Genomic DNA, 12,917 nt, shown 5'->3' on the forward strand with positions numbered 1-12,917 from the left:
CCTTACGTAAATATTATATAGTAAAAAAGGATCTAAAGTGGATAGGCTTGGGTCTATATTTCACAGAAGTTGAAGTGGACTCCGCAAATCTATCCAAGGATGTATCTTACCTGGGGTGCCATTAGGTCTGGGACTAGCCTTGTTATTATTTTTTATCATATTTTTTTCCTCATGTATAAAGGAACCTTATAGTCTGATTAGATTCCCTCTGCTGAGACATTAAAAAAATATTGAAACAACCGCAAATCTCTAACATAATCAATTGACCAATACCTGCAACATTCCATAGAGGAAAGCTTCAAAGCAACGGAACTGTAATGGTTCCATGCTTACAAGAAACATCAATCTCACACCATTACAATTGACCTTCTAGTGTATTTTAAGTAAAAAAAAAATCAATTTTGCTTGAATATGTTGTTATATAGTTGAGAAGGGGAGAGGATAGTACAGTCTGCAGAGAGCACAGAAGTACTGTACAAATGACTTTGATGTTTAAACAATGTGACCAGCTCAATAAATCCATTAACATCCCCACATAAGGACTTTTAATGCCATTTTATTTAGCTGGGTTTATGGACAAAACAGGTCACTTTTCATAAATCTTACATTTTCCACAGATCTGGAGTTGGTATTCTGTGTCCTCTCGCTGTAATCTCCATGGGGGATGATCACAGCATAATCATGAAGCAGGGCTCTGCAGTCTTACTTTCTTGATCATTATGTGCGATTAGCTACATGGGGCGGCATCTGAGACACCAGCAGGACTGCCGTCATATAGCGCCCCATGGTCCTATCTGTTATGTCGGATCAGGCACCACAGGTGATGGACCCACGATGCAGGAATGGCGAGAATATCCGATAAACAAGCCGGGATCGAGGCAGGCAGCACAGGAGCGTAGTCAAAGAACAATAGCCGGGGTCGGGGCAGGCAGCACAGGAACGAAGTCAAAGAACAGTAGCCGAGGTCGGGACGGGCAGCGCAGGATCAAGGTCAGAAGAACGAAAGCCGAGGTCTGGTACACGTGGATATCAATCAGAAAGCAAGAGCAACACAAACACCCTGAGAACAATAACATGGACTCGTTGAACGGGCAAGGAAACATAGGACCAGGAAGTTTAAATAGAGCCAATGGCGGGAGAGCAGGTAAGATGACGTCATCGCGACCGGCGCAATAATAGCGTCGTCGGGATGGCAACCTAACAAAAAAAACAGGCAGGGGAGGTAATGTAAACAGCCTCCGTGGACATGCAGCGGAGATCGAACACGCCACACATGCAGAAGAGGCAATGGTCGGGTGCCGCGAGCATGTAGCGGCGGATCGTTTCTCCGATCGTTGCTGATATGCTGCGGCAGCCCGATCAGGGCTGTCAGTGGCTGGGAGGCGTGCCTGCTCGATACGCACGCCCCCTCGTGTGCGTGTAGAGCGCACGTCAGTACACGAGGGGGACGTGCGCGAGGAACGCCGTGGGACCCCGGCCGGACAGGTAGGTATGACACTATCTTGTCTATTATCTGTGTTTGCCCTTCAGCTGTTTCCTGACTATAAACATATTCTACCTCCCCGGATTTGTCACTTACTTTGAGTTCTGGATTCCCATTCCCAGGATAGGGGGCAGTAGGGCTATTTCCGTGCAGTAGATGTGTTTGGCCGAATACATATCCATGCATGTGATGTGAGGCAACCAATCAGTGACAAGAATTGTCTGACTATATAAGAGGTGGGCAACAGATAGGTGATTTATTCATTTTTATATTTTTGTTTTTCAAGAATGCATATGAGAGGACATGACAGGCTGTCAGGGACATGACTGGTGCAACTTTAATATGGCAATTAAATTGTATGAAAATAAAGACATGGAGGCATAGCGATAAAAGCAAATAGCTGACTTCAATGGGCAGTCCTGGCCTCGTTTCACAAGCGTAGGCTCCGGGTAGCCGGAGCCAACAAGTTCCCAGCTATGCTCACCAGGGAGGCGCCCAAACTAGCCATACCTCAGACAGTTACGTTTGGCACTGATGCCAGCCCTCTGGGACCCCCTGCTATTATTATTATTATTATTTATTGTTTTATATAGCGCCATCAAATTCTGTAGAGCTGTACAATGGGTAGACAGAACATAACAAGTAGTATGTAACAACAATATGACTTACAGAAACAACAGGTGAGGAGGGCCCTGCTCAAAGGAACTTCTAGAGGGAGTTCGGGTAAAAGTGCCACTGTTGGGGATAGACCAGCCACACTAGTGTAAGTATTGCAGGAGAGGGACTAGGAAAGGTGAGCTAAAGGAATATGGGAGGGCATTAGTGTGCTATGTTGTAAACGTCCATAAAGAAGTGGGTCTTGAGGGATTTTTTGAAGGACCAAAGGCAGGGGGAGAGACGGATAGACCGGGGGAGAGCATTCCAGAGGATAGGGGCAGCAGAGAAATCTTATAAGCGCGCATGAGAGCTAGAAATCAGAGGAGAGGATAGACGGAGATCATTGGAAGAACAGAGAGACCGGATAGGAGTGTATTTAGAGTGAGGAGATGTAGGGAGGGGAACCGCTGTGAAGGGCTTTGAAAGTAAGAGTCAGAATCTTGAAATTAATCTTGAAGCGCAAAGGCAGCCATTGAAGAGGCTGACAGAGGGGAGAGGTGTTAGTAAAGCGATGTGAGAGATGGGCGAGATGGTTAAGAGGAGGACCAGCTAAGACAGAGTTACAATAATCAAGGTGGGAGATGATAAGGGCATGGACAAGAGCCTTAGTGGCTTCCTTTGTTAGGAAGGGATGATTGCGGGCAATGTTTTTAAGATGGAGACGGCAGTTTTTAGAGACAGACTGAATGTGGGGGGTGAACAAAAGGTCGGAGTCAAGGGTGACACCAAGACAGCGAGCATGAGGGGTAGGGGAGATGATAGCACCATTAACATTGAGGGAAACTGATGGGGGAGTCTTAGCATTGTTGACAGGGAAGATGAGAAGTTCATTTTTAGAGAGATTGAGTTTCAGGAAACGTGCAGACATCCAAGTACATATAGTTACACAATCTAAGACAGAGGGAGAAAGATCAGGAGAGGATAGATAGATCTGGGTGTCATCAGCATAGAGGTGGTATTGAAAGCCAAAGGATGAGATTAGTTTGGAAGTGTAAAGAGAGAACATAATTGGTCCTAGAACTGAGCCTTGGGGTACCCCGACTTAGAGGGGGGAGAGGAGGGGAAGTGTTATTGGAGAGAGAGACGCTGAAGGTACGATCAGAGAGGTAGGAAGTGAACCAGTAGGAAGTGAACCAGGAGAGAACAGTGTCACGGAGACCAAGCATGAAGAGTTTGAAGGAGAAGAGGGTGGTCCACAGTGTCAAAAGCAGCAGAAAGATCCAGTAGGATTAGCATGGAGTAGTGGCCCTTGGCTTTAGCAGTGAGTAGGTCATTAGTAACTTTAGTAAGGGCGGTCTCAGTGGAGTGTCGAGGGTGAAAAAAAAAAAAAGATTGAAGAGGGTCAAGTAGGGAGTTGGAATCAAGAAACATAGTTTATTGGGTAAAAACTATTATTTCAAGCTTGGAGGTGAAAGGAAGCAGAGAGATAGGATGGTAATTAGACAAATCAGTTGAGTTAAGGGAAGGCTTTTTCAAGATAGGAGTAATGGTAGCATGCTTGAAGGAGGATGGGACAGATCCAGTAGTGAAGGAGAGGTTGAAGATGTGAGCTAGAGTAGGGACAAGAGTAGATGAAAGAGACTGGGTGAGATGGGAAGGGATTGGGTCAAGGAGGAAAGAAGAGTGAGTGCATAGTGAGAGTGAGGGTGAGGGCAGGGTGATGACTGTGCAGATATGTCATATCTGATAGTTTTGATTTTATTATTGAAGTATGTGGCAAAGTCAGATGCATTAAGGTTAGTGGAAGGGGTAGTAGGGATAGGTCAAAGAAGGGAGTTTAAAGTGCTAAAGAGTCGTTTAGGGTTATGAGACAGGGAGGAGATGAGGGAGGTGAAGTAGGTTTCTTTAGCAAGGTTGAGAGCAGAGTAGTAGGCATGTAGCATTTTTTTTACAGTGCAGAAAGTCAGACATGGAAATAGATTTCCAACAACTATGTTCAGCACTTCGTAGGTGTTGGATTACAGTCGTGTGCCAGGGTTGGAAGTGTGAACGTCGTGAAGAGCGAGTAGTAACTGGGGCTACATCCTCAAGAGCAGATGTGAGAGTGGAGTTATAGACAGAGGTAGCATTGTTAGGGCACGTCATGTTTGAGATAGGAGAGAGGAGAGGGAGTAAATTGGTTAAGAATTTCTGAAGGTTTTAGAGCGGAGGTCTCTGGTCAGGCAGGGTTGGGGTGCAGGAGAGTGAGTAGGATGCAAGGTTAGAGAGCAGGAAAGGAAGTGGTGGTCAGAGAGGGGGAAAGGGAATGACAGATTTCGTGACAGAGGCATCTCTTAAACTGTCCTGTGTGTGTTGGGGGGACAAAGTGCTCCAAAAACAACAGTCTAATAGTATTAATGCCAAGGAGCCCATCGGAAATGAATCATGACAAATATTTTTCTCATGTATTATCCTAAAGGGAAGAAATTATATTTGTTTTGGAGCTAATGAGGCAAAGGAGCTAATCGTTCTAGGCCACTGGCTCTGACATCCACTAAAGGTGTACCTATGGGATGGGCATGTCATGCAAATATTAAATCATGACCCTTCAGTGAAGTTCAGTTGTAACCCCAAGTCAAGTATTCTAAAAAATATAATGAGCAGATGCCACTGTCGGCAGCACTTGCGTCATTAGGCAGGCACTGGCATTAAAGGACCAGGGCAGGAGTGGCCTGAGTCAGATGCACAACTGCACAGATCCACTATGATTTTACATCAGAGGACCCCCCCAACCAGTGCATGATCCATACTGTCTACCAAAGTGGGATAATGGAGCAGCTACATAGGACAGCAAGACAGTGTGCGTAAACCATTACTGTCCTATGAACACCAAAAGTGTTTATCTCAATGCTTAACATGCGCAATAGACAAATAGCAATAATAACAGATCATCTCCACAGCGAATATCTCAAAAGAGTGGAAAACAGCCAATGCTAAATTTAAACACAGTTCCTAGATGAGAATGATTTGTTTTCCTACCACAGGATGCCAGAAAATGGAAAGTAAATAAAGTGCAAGGTCATATTAAGACAATAAAGTATTGGTTGAATTGGATGCAGATACTGAATAATAAATGTGTTGCAGCAGCTAATATTTGTATCATTGTTTTGTGAGATAAATTCTTTTTATTAGAGAACACACTACCAAGAGCCACGATTTATATTCTGGGTGCGCACATATTTTACCAACCCCATGAAAAATAATCTGCCCCCTTCTCACTTGTTTACAAAATATGGGGTGACCATGTATCTCAGATTTCCTGGGACAGTCCCTAAATCAAAGGAGCTGTCCGGGATGTGTCCTGAGCAACCATGTTCCAGGACCATGTCATGTACTGGAATGAAAGATCTGCCTTTTGCAACTAGCAAGGAGAAGGACATGCAGCAGGGCCAGACTGGGGATGAAGAGGCAGCGGCTGCCAAATTATATAAGGGGTCAGCAGATGAACATGAGATAACACATGTTACATTTGATTGGCATGCACATGACATCCATATCCACTGAAGTCACAATTCTAAAATGTGGTCACCCTGCTTTAACGTGACTCATGGACTTTCACCTGCTAATGATTCTGTAGAACATCTTTGAAGTTCATCTGTTTTGTGCAGATGACAAGGTGGCACTTCATGAAATATGGTCGCTAGACTGTGAGAGAACATAAATCCGCACAGAATGCAATCATTTGGAAACAGATGGATTTATTTTATTATGTAACTTATATAAGATATAGCTACCCAAAATCTTCAGCTGCTGATAACTATCTGTCGAAGGTGATACCTTTTATTGGGCCAACTCAGAAAGAATATATAGTGACCTGAGCTTTTAGGACTAGAGAGGTCCGTTCTTCAGATGGAATCTTCCATATTACATCTGAAGAAGAGGCCTCTGAGGACTTACGTGACTTCATTTTTTTACGCTGGCCCAAAAAAAGGTACCTCCTTTTGGTCCAATACAGCTATATTAATTTTCCTTTTGTTTTTTCCATTACTTATATAAATTGTCAGTAGTTTGTGCTTTAAGTCAACCTTGTGCCTTCTTCCACCTATTGTTGTAAATCCTGCATAATAAGTCACTTATGCTTTTTGAATTCTCCTTTCCTCTTCTTACTTCCTTCGATGCAACCATGATGTATGAAAGGCTTAAAGGGAAATCAGCACCATGAGATACAATGTATACAGTGTTGTGGCAATGCTAATGAAGTCTGTTTTGCCAGAATTTCATTAGTCAGAGAGTCCTACCCAGTGTTTGAGATAGAGTCATTCTTTTGTTTACCACAAGGTAGTATCGTAAAAAGTCAGGGTGTTTGTTTTGTAGACTGGACTAAAATAGCCGAGCTAGAACGCTTACAAATGGCTAATATGCAGCTGTCTGAAAACATTATATTATACAAAAACCAGAACTGTTTTAAAATTGGCACAATACCGTACTTTTAAAAACCTGTTATTATCCGATTCTAGTGAAAAAAATGTTTGTTGGGAGTTCCCCTTTAAAAAAACATTTAGAGATCATTATTAACCTTAAGTGATAATTGAAAAAACCTAATTCTTCTAGTTCACTGTTTTTCATTGAATTTCACCCATAAAGGTCTCGACTTTGTAGTGCAATCAAGCAATACTAAGGAAATTCCCAGTAGAAGAACACCTTTCAGCTTAAAAAGAGGAACAGAGGAACACGTAGAGCGCATCCAGTTCTCACTGTACATCCTCAAATGTTCTCCTTTATTTATATTTTATTGTGATAAGTATTCTACCAAAACAATGGAGCTTTGATGTTCCTCATCTGGGTAATGCTTGTTCCGTTCTTTGTATTGTCTTTGTTTTTTCAAAGATACTTTTGTTCTTTTAAAAAGTGAAGACAGGTGGCTAGGAATTTATCGATTCGTTGATCTATTAACAAGGGTTTAGAGTCCCGGAGTCAGAAATCTTGTTAGGTTCATTTTTCCCGCAGGGCCAGCCATCCTATAATCTGGGTAGTTGCCGGTGCTGGCTTCATATGAGGTTAATATGGACGTTGCACACATTTACTGTCCTGTTCTCATATTTATTTACTTGTGAGAGAGGTTCGAGGCACGGATAGAACTACAGTTCTGGCTTATGACTATTAAATAAGTCATCTGCCACGCTGAATATCTAATTTTTTGTGTTGGGAGCACGTGGCCCTGTATACATGCATTAGCATACACCCAGTGCTCCTGACATATATATCTGAACAGTTAATACTTTAAGTGCTAGAAATGCTTTATTGATATTGTGGGTTTGTAGGTGCAGTTTGTAACAGGAAATAAATGCTACTTTAGAAAGTCAAACAGGGCCAAAAACAGAGACTAAAACTGTGACTAATGGGATCATGAAGTAAATTGCTGAAATTGTGCTTTTTCTGTAAGTCTGTAGGGGGTATAGCTCTGTACTACGCCACCCTTCATGTACAAATTAGCAGCGATCTTGTACAGCTCTATTGTATTTAACCAAAATACTCTGAAGTGCTGTGTGGCTTTACGTAGTTTAGTTAGGGTTGCCACCTGGCCGGTATTTCAATGGCCGGTATTTTTTGCAGGGGCAGACCGGCAGGGTGATTGGCAGGAGGGGGAGTGCCCAGAGACGCTCTGTCTTCGGCGCAGCGCTACGTCTATGTGCCGGTGTTGCGTTTGTGGCTGAGCCTGAGGCTGATCGCTGGGGGAAGTGATGCTTCATTTCATGACATCACTTCCCCCAGCGGTGCTCTGGAGTCTGGCAGCATCCGCGGAGCGGCCGGCCTGTGTAAGCTCTCTGCCTGTGGAGGAAAAAGCCTTATGTCCCTACTCCTGCCTGCATACATAGGAGCTGTTTAAATGTTTGCATTTACACTTTTTGTCAGATGTATTTGTATTTAGTGTTCCCTTTAATTTATTCGTTTTTGTTCAATAAATAAGTGTTATTTATAATTATGTGCTTTTATTCTTTGATTGTTTTTGCTTGTGTGATATAGGAAAATTTCCTCCGCATATGTATCGTATCTCTTATATCACTTCCTGTGATCTCACGCATATATAATGTATTATGCAAATTAGCATGGCCGGTATTTTTTTGCAAGAAAGGTGGCAACCCTAAGTATAGTATATACATTGTATATAAACAGCATCATCTATAGACTATACATAATATATACAATTGCCCTATATGTCAAAATGATGTGTCCTGGAAAACACGGGTCATGTGGTCACGGACGGGTATACCATGTTAGCGTATGTTCTGAGTGTTACGGGAATCTCTAGCCATTCCGGGTATTCAGACGGCTTTTGTTAACCAAAGTTTGGTTGAGGATCACTTGCCATATAGTTTTTAACTGTTAGCTAGTATATCCCCCAACATTCAGGTGTGCGAATCGGGACACGTGTGTTGGGGGTGTAGCTAGAGGCGGGGAGGGCAGACCAGAGCCGGTTGTCGTCAGTGTCAGAAGCGTGGCCACCCACCCACTTTATGTAAACCATCATGTGCTGCAGACGCGGATTCTCTGTCTTGCTCTTATGGATGCGTCGAAGAACAATAAAGCTTTATGGTTTTAACGGACGTATTGGCGTCTTTACGTAATTTTCATTTGGAGTGCGTGGCACAATCTGCTCACGTTTTTTTTCTTTGATTTGACGCAGGAGGACTATATATTTCAGCATAATATCATCATGTCCTAAAGTTATCTCTCTACCTCAACTTTATGAAGCCTCTCTGACCCAATCAACCACCAGGGCCTTCGTTAATAATATTAATATGATTAATAATAATAATCAATTCTTTAGGCCTGTGTTTATTATAGCCCTGCCAACAACAATCAGCAACTTAAAAACAATAAACAATAAATAGTAAAAATGTATTAAATAATAGATAAATCTATGAGTGCCGCGTTATCACCTTTTCTCCTCTCACAGGAGTACTTTAATACGCATTTGATAGCTGTAGGCAAAAACAAAACCTGAGACCCTGAAACCGGAGCAAAAACCTGAGACTCAGGGTGAAACCTTGAAGGTTCCCAGGTCTGCACATACGTGTTACATTCTATAGCTCACTGATGACGATGATGAGTCCGACAAATATACAGCCAAAGGATGGTAACATGATCCTTATCATTTGCACAAAATTACAGTGTGACGGGGGTATTTATAACCAACGTGGAATTGTTGCATTAAGCAGTAAACACATAATGTAATTACCATTCCCCTCTATATGATTGAATTAGAAAAAAATTTGAAGCCACGCATACACTGCGGAGCCGGGGGCACTGGCTGCATGAAGCCTCAGCATAATACCACCGCTGCACAAGGACACAGACAGACAAACAATAAAGACAGGACGGCCATGGAAGTCATTAACTCAATAGCACGCCTTGTCCTCCACAGACCCCCTCCCCCTTCCTTTAAAGCACCACTTACCCCCGGAGGAATGGATCTTCTTCGATTTCCTCTGCAAGGTCATTTTTAGAAGGCTCCTGCATGCCAAGATGTGCGGCTCATGCAGAGCGCCTATGTGCAGCCTGCTGCAAGTGCATCTGTTGGCCTCAATGACAGGAGGGGGGGGGGTATGTATAGAACGCTGCCGCTGCTGCTGCATACTGGTGAAGGAGGGCTGCTAGTAACTGACTGACCACTGGGGTAAAAACACATATCAGATACAGCAAGTTGGGAAGCATCTCCCTCATTCCCCCATGGCAATACCTGGGAACTTACTAAATGAACTGACCGCAGTACACTTAACCCATTAATAGCGTATCGTGACAATTCTATGTGGTGAGACACTAAATGTGGCTCTAATACCGGTCATCATGGAAAACTGGACTTGTCATTATCTAAAGATGCATTTTAGTTAAGTCACCTGCATTGAAGCAGATATATCAGTTATAACATATTGGTAGCTAAAGCTACTATATATGACACAAGCAGTGTAGACAGAAGCAGTGTAAAAAACTGCTTATGATCCAATATAAGATCTGGTAAAATCTTAAATACAAATGTCTCCATGTTAGATGTTTCTTCACTGTATGCTACTGTGTTAAGATTATACATAAATGTAATTGTTTTTTTCAGTTTGTATCTATTTCTAGTTTAAAGGGGGCTCCTCAACTAAGTCAGCAGTCATTGTAACGTATTGGTTTTTAATATATATGTAGCACAAAATGATGGAGCCTCCTGCAAGCTGTGTTGAGGGTCCTCCATGTCCTCTTATCTGTCCTATTTTAGATCTGAATGGGATTTATGTAGACCTAATAATCACTGAAAAACCAAATTTCTAGAAAACCTCCTGGTAAAGCTAATAAAAGAACACGATTATAATTTCGTATTCTATCTTTCTTGTTTTGACACTCCTTTTCTTTTCTTTGTTGCCAAAGGATCCAAATGAGATTTTGTTTTCAGCAAAATTTGTCGTATTTACATTTGTGGCTTTAGCAGAGATGCAGCCAAACCACAGCACTGATGAAATAAACTGTGTTTTTCCCCAAATCATGATTTCTGCACATTTGAGCCCATTGTCTAAGAATCTCTCGGATCCTTGTGTGCACCTGCCAACACGGAAATGTTTAAAAAAACAAATAGAAGTTCTTTTTTATTGATGGTATTTGTACAGCGTAGTAAAGTGTAGGTGAAGGATGGGTTGTTTGATGCAGAGAAAATAAAAGAATGTTTCATCACTACAGGTGTTCCCTTGTTGGGAAAAACGACACTGAATATCGTTCCAAGAGCTCACTCACTGCCCACATCTTGTAATATGTACTGCTTTATGAAACCTGTTGACAAACCAACAAAGTCAAGTTTGCTTTTTCTTATTGAAACTATAGTGTTGTCTTTGTACTTATTGCCAAATAAAAGCCATTCGGGTCACTGAATTAGATCATTCTATTAAATAATTGTTTTTAACAATTGTTGGTATTTATATATATTTTACCATATTAGATTATAGGATTATAGGAATTCCAGATTCCAGGTTATGTGGCCTTTCCAGGCTAATACGATGAGGGAATGTGTCCATGCATGTGATAGGCATAACGCTATCCTGAATATAAGACAAAGCCAAAGACCAAGTAAGGTTAGAGATTTTTACAACAGGAAAACATGAGCAGACTAGACCCGAATTAGAACATTATTCAGCGCTCTGTGTCTTAAAGACCTCCTAATGCAGTCTATGGGGGCTGTGCTGTGTGTAAAGGAGCCGGTTGGGGAGATCAAAGAGCCTGTAACTGACCCACTGGGCAGCAGGACAAGATGGTGATCTGCCCTGCTTTACGACAGGTGGACTGCTGCTCCCATGGACCCGCTGATCTTGGCCTAGTCGGCCTAGGCCGGGATACATCAATGGTCGTACACTAAATAGTCAAGGCAGTGATGTTCATCAAATGTTGTAACCTTAAATCAAGAGTGATAAATGCTATCAAGAAGGGCTCCACTGCATCGTTGGCACACTTGTATCAGTCTCAGAATGGAATGATCGCTCGTTTCTAGTTGATGCTGGCTGCTTATCGTCTGAAGGCAAGTTGATGTACAACAGGGAGAACAATAAGTCAGCGGTGCTTAAATGTCTGTACAGAGATGTACTATTTACTTTTGAACAGACTGAGTTATTCTAGATTATGAAGAGGAGATATTGATCCTTAAATGTTTAACACCAGCAGCGAATTACATGGCTAGTGCCTACAAACAGCTTTATTAGGAAAGTGACCGAGTCTTCTCCAGCGAACAGAAACTGTATCCTACCAGCTGCAGCTGCCTGGAAGTGGAGTGTCTTCTCTGAAATAGTGTTCCTCAAGAAAAACATTACGTTAGAGACTTTGCCCCTTTCCTTTTAGGTAAAACCTAAATGTTTTGTCCTTGAGGGTTTGGTTTCCTCCTATATCAATATGAGCGCGTGTCATTGTTTTCTTTTTTCCCTATGTCATCATTTATTGGGGATCTGACCATTTTTAACAAAATTCTACATGTTAACCTATGCAATGAGCTTCTGCATAAAAACAACTCCCTTTCTTTTGGATCAGCATGGTTTTCTCCCATATTGTTAAGTTGCTGATTGTTGATAGCATCCTTTGTAAGGATGGGGCAAGAGAAGACTTTGGACAGTAAGTGGATTAGATAACATGATTAGTTAGTTTTGCTAAAAGACGTCAATGTGGCAGCTCCACTGTAACTATGTACCATGAGTTCTCTATTCACATGCGCCACTCCTTCTCATTCCCAATTATTTTCAACCTTTCGGATATCTAATCTGGGTCTCTGCTCTGGTCTCACTGGCTTTCTGTTTGCTACCCAGAATCCCTTTCTGAGGGATAAACAAGCCTTCCGGCTTGTCTGGTGTCTGTAGGTGAGTGTAATGTTTGCTATTGGATATAGACCATGAATGAAGAAATAAAATGTATATATTTATTTTAGCCTGCAGGTGGCGCCAGTCACCTTCTTTGAAAATCACTGTTTTGATGGAGAGGGTAAAGAAAAAAAGATAACTCTTTTCTTTGTTTATTTATCAAGGGAAGCATCATTCAAAAAGATGTACATGAAAAATAAAGATTTTTCTTTAATAATTTTGAACATAAATTGCCATTTTGCTTGGATTCAACAAAATAGTGCTTTCAAGATGCTCTTTCCCAGCACAGGGATAACACATCTCTAAGAGGCCTTCTGGACTTTTGTGACCACATGGAGAAAGAGAGGTGCAGAAACTCTTCTATTTCTCTGTGAATCCATAGTCATTATTTTGGATTACTTGAGAGAAAGCATTAGAGAGAGAGTGAATGAGAGCGAAAGTGTGAATGAGGTGAGTGACAATGAATGTAGTTTCTGAATGAAGAA

Source organism: Sceloporus occidentalis, unplaced genomic scaffold (genome assembly GCF_023333645.1).
Source record: "Sceloporus occidentalis isolate IW3139 unplaced genomic scaffold, rSceOcc1.0.p SCAF_49, whole genome shotgun sequence".
Classification (NCBI taxonomy): domain Eukaryota; kingdom Metazoa; phylum Chordata; class Lepidosauria; order Squamata; family Phrynosomatidae; genus Sceloporus; species Sceloporus occidentalis.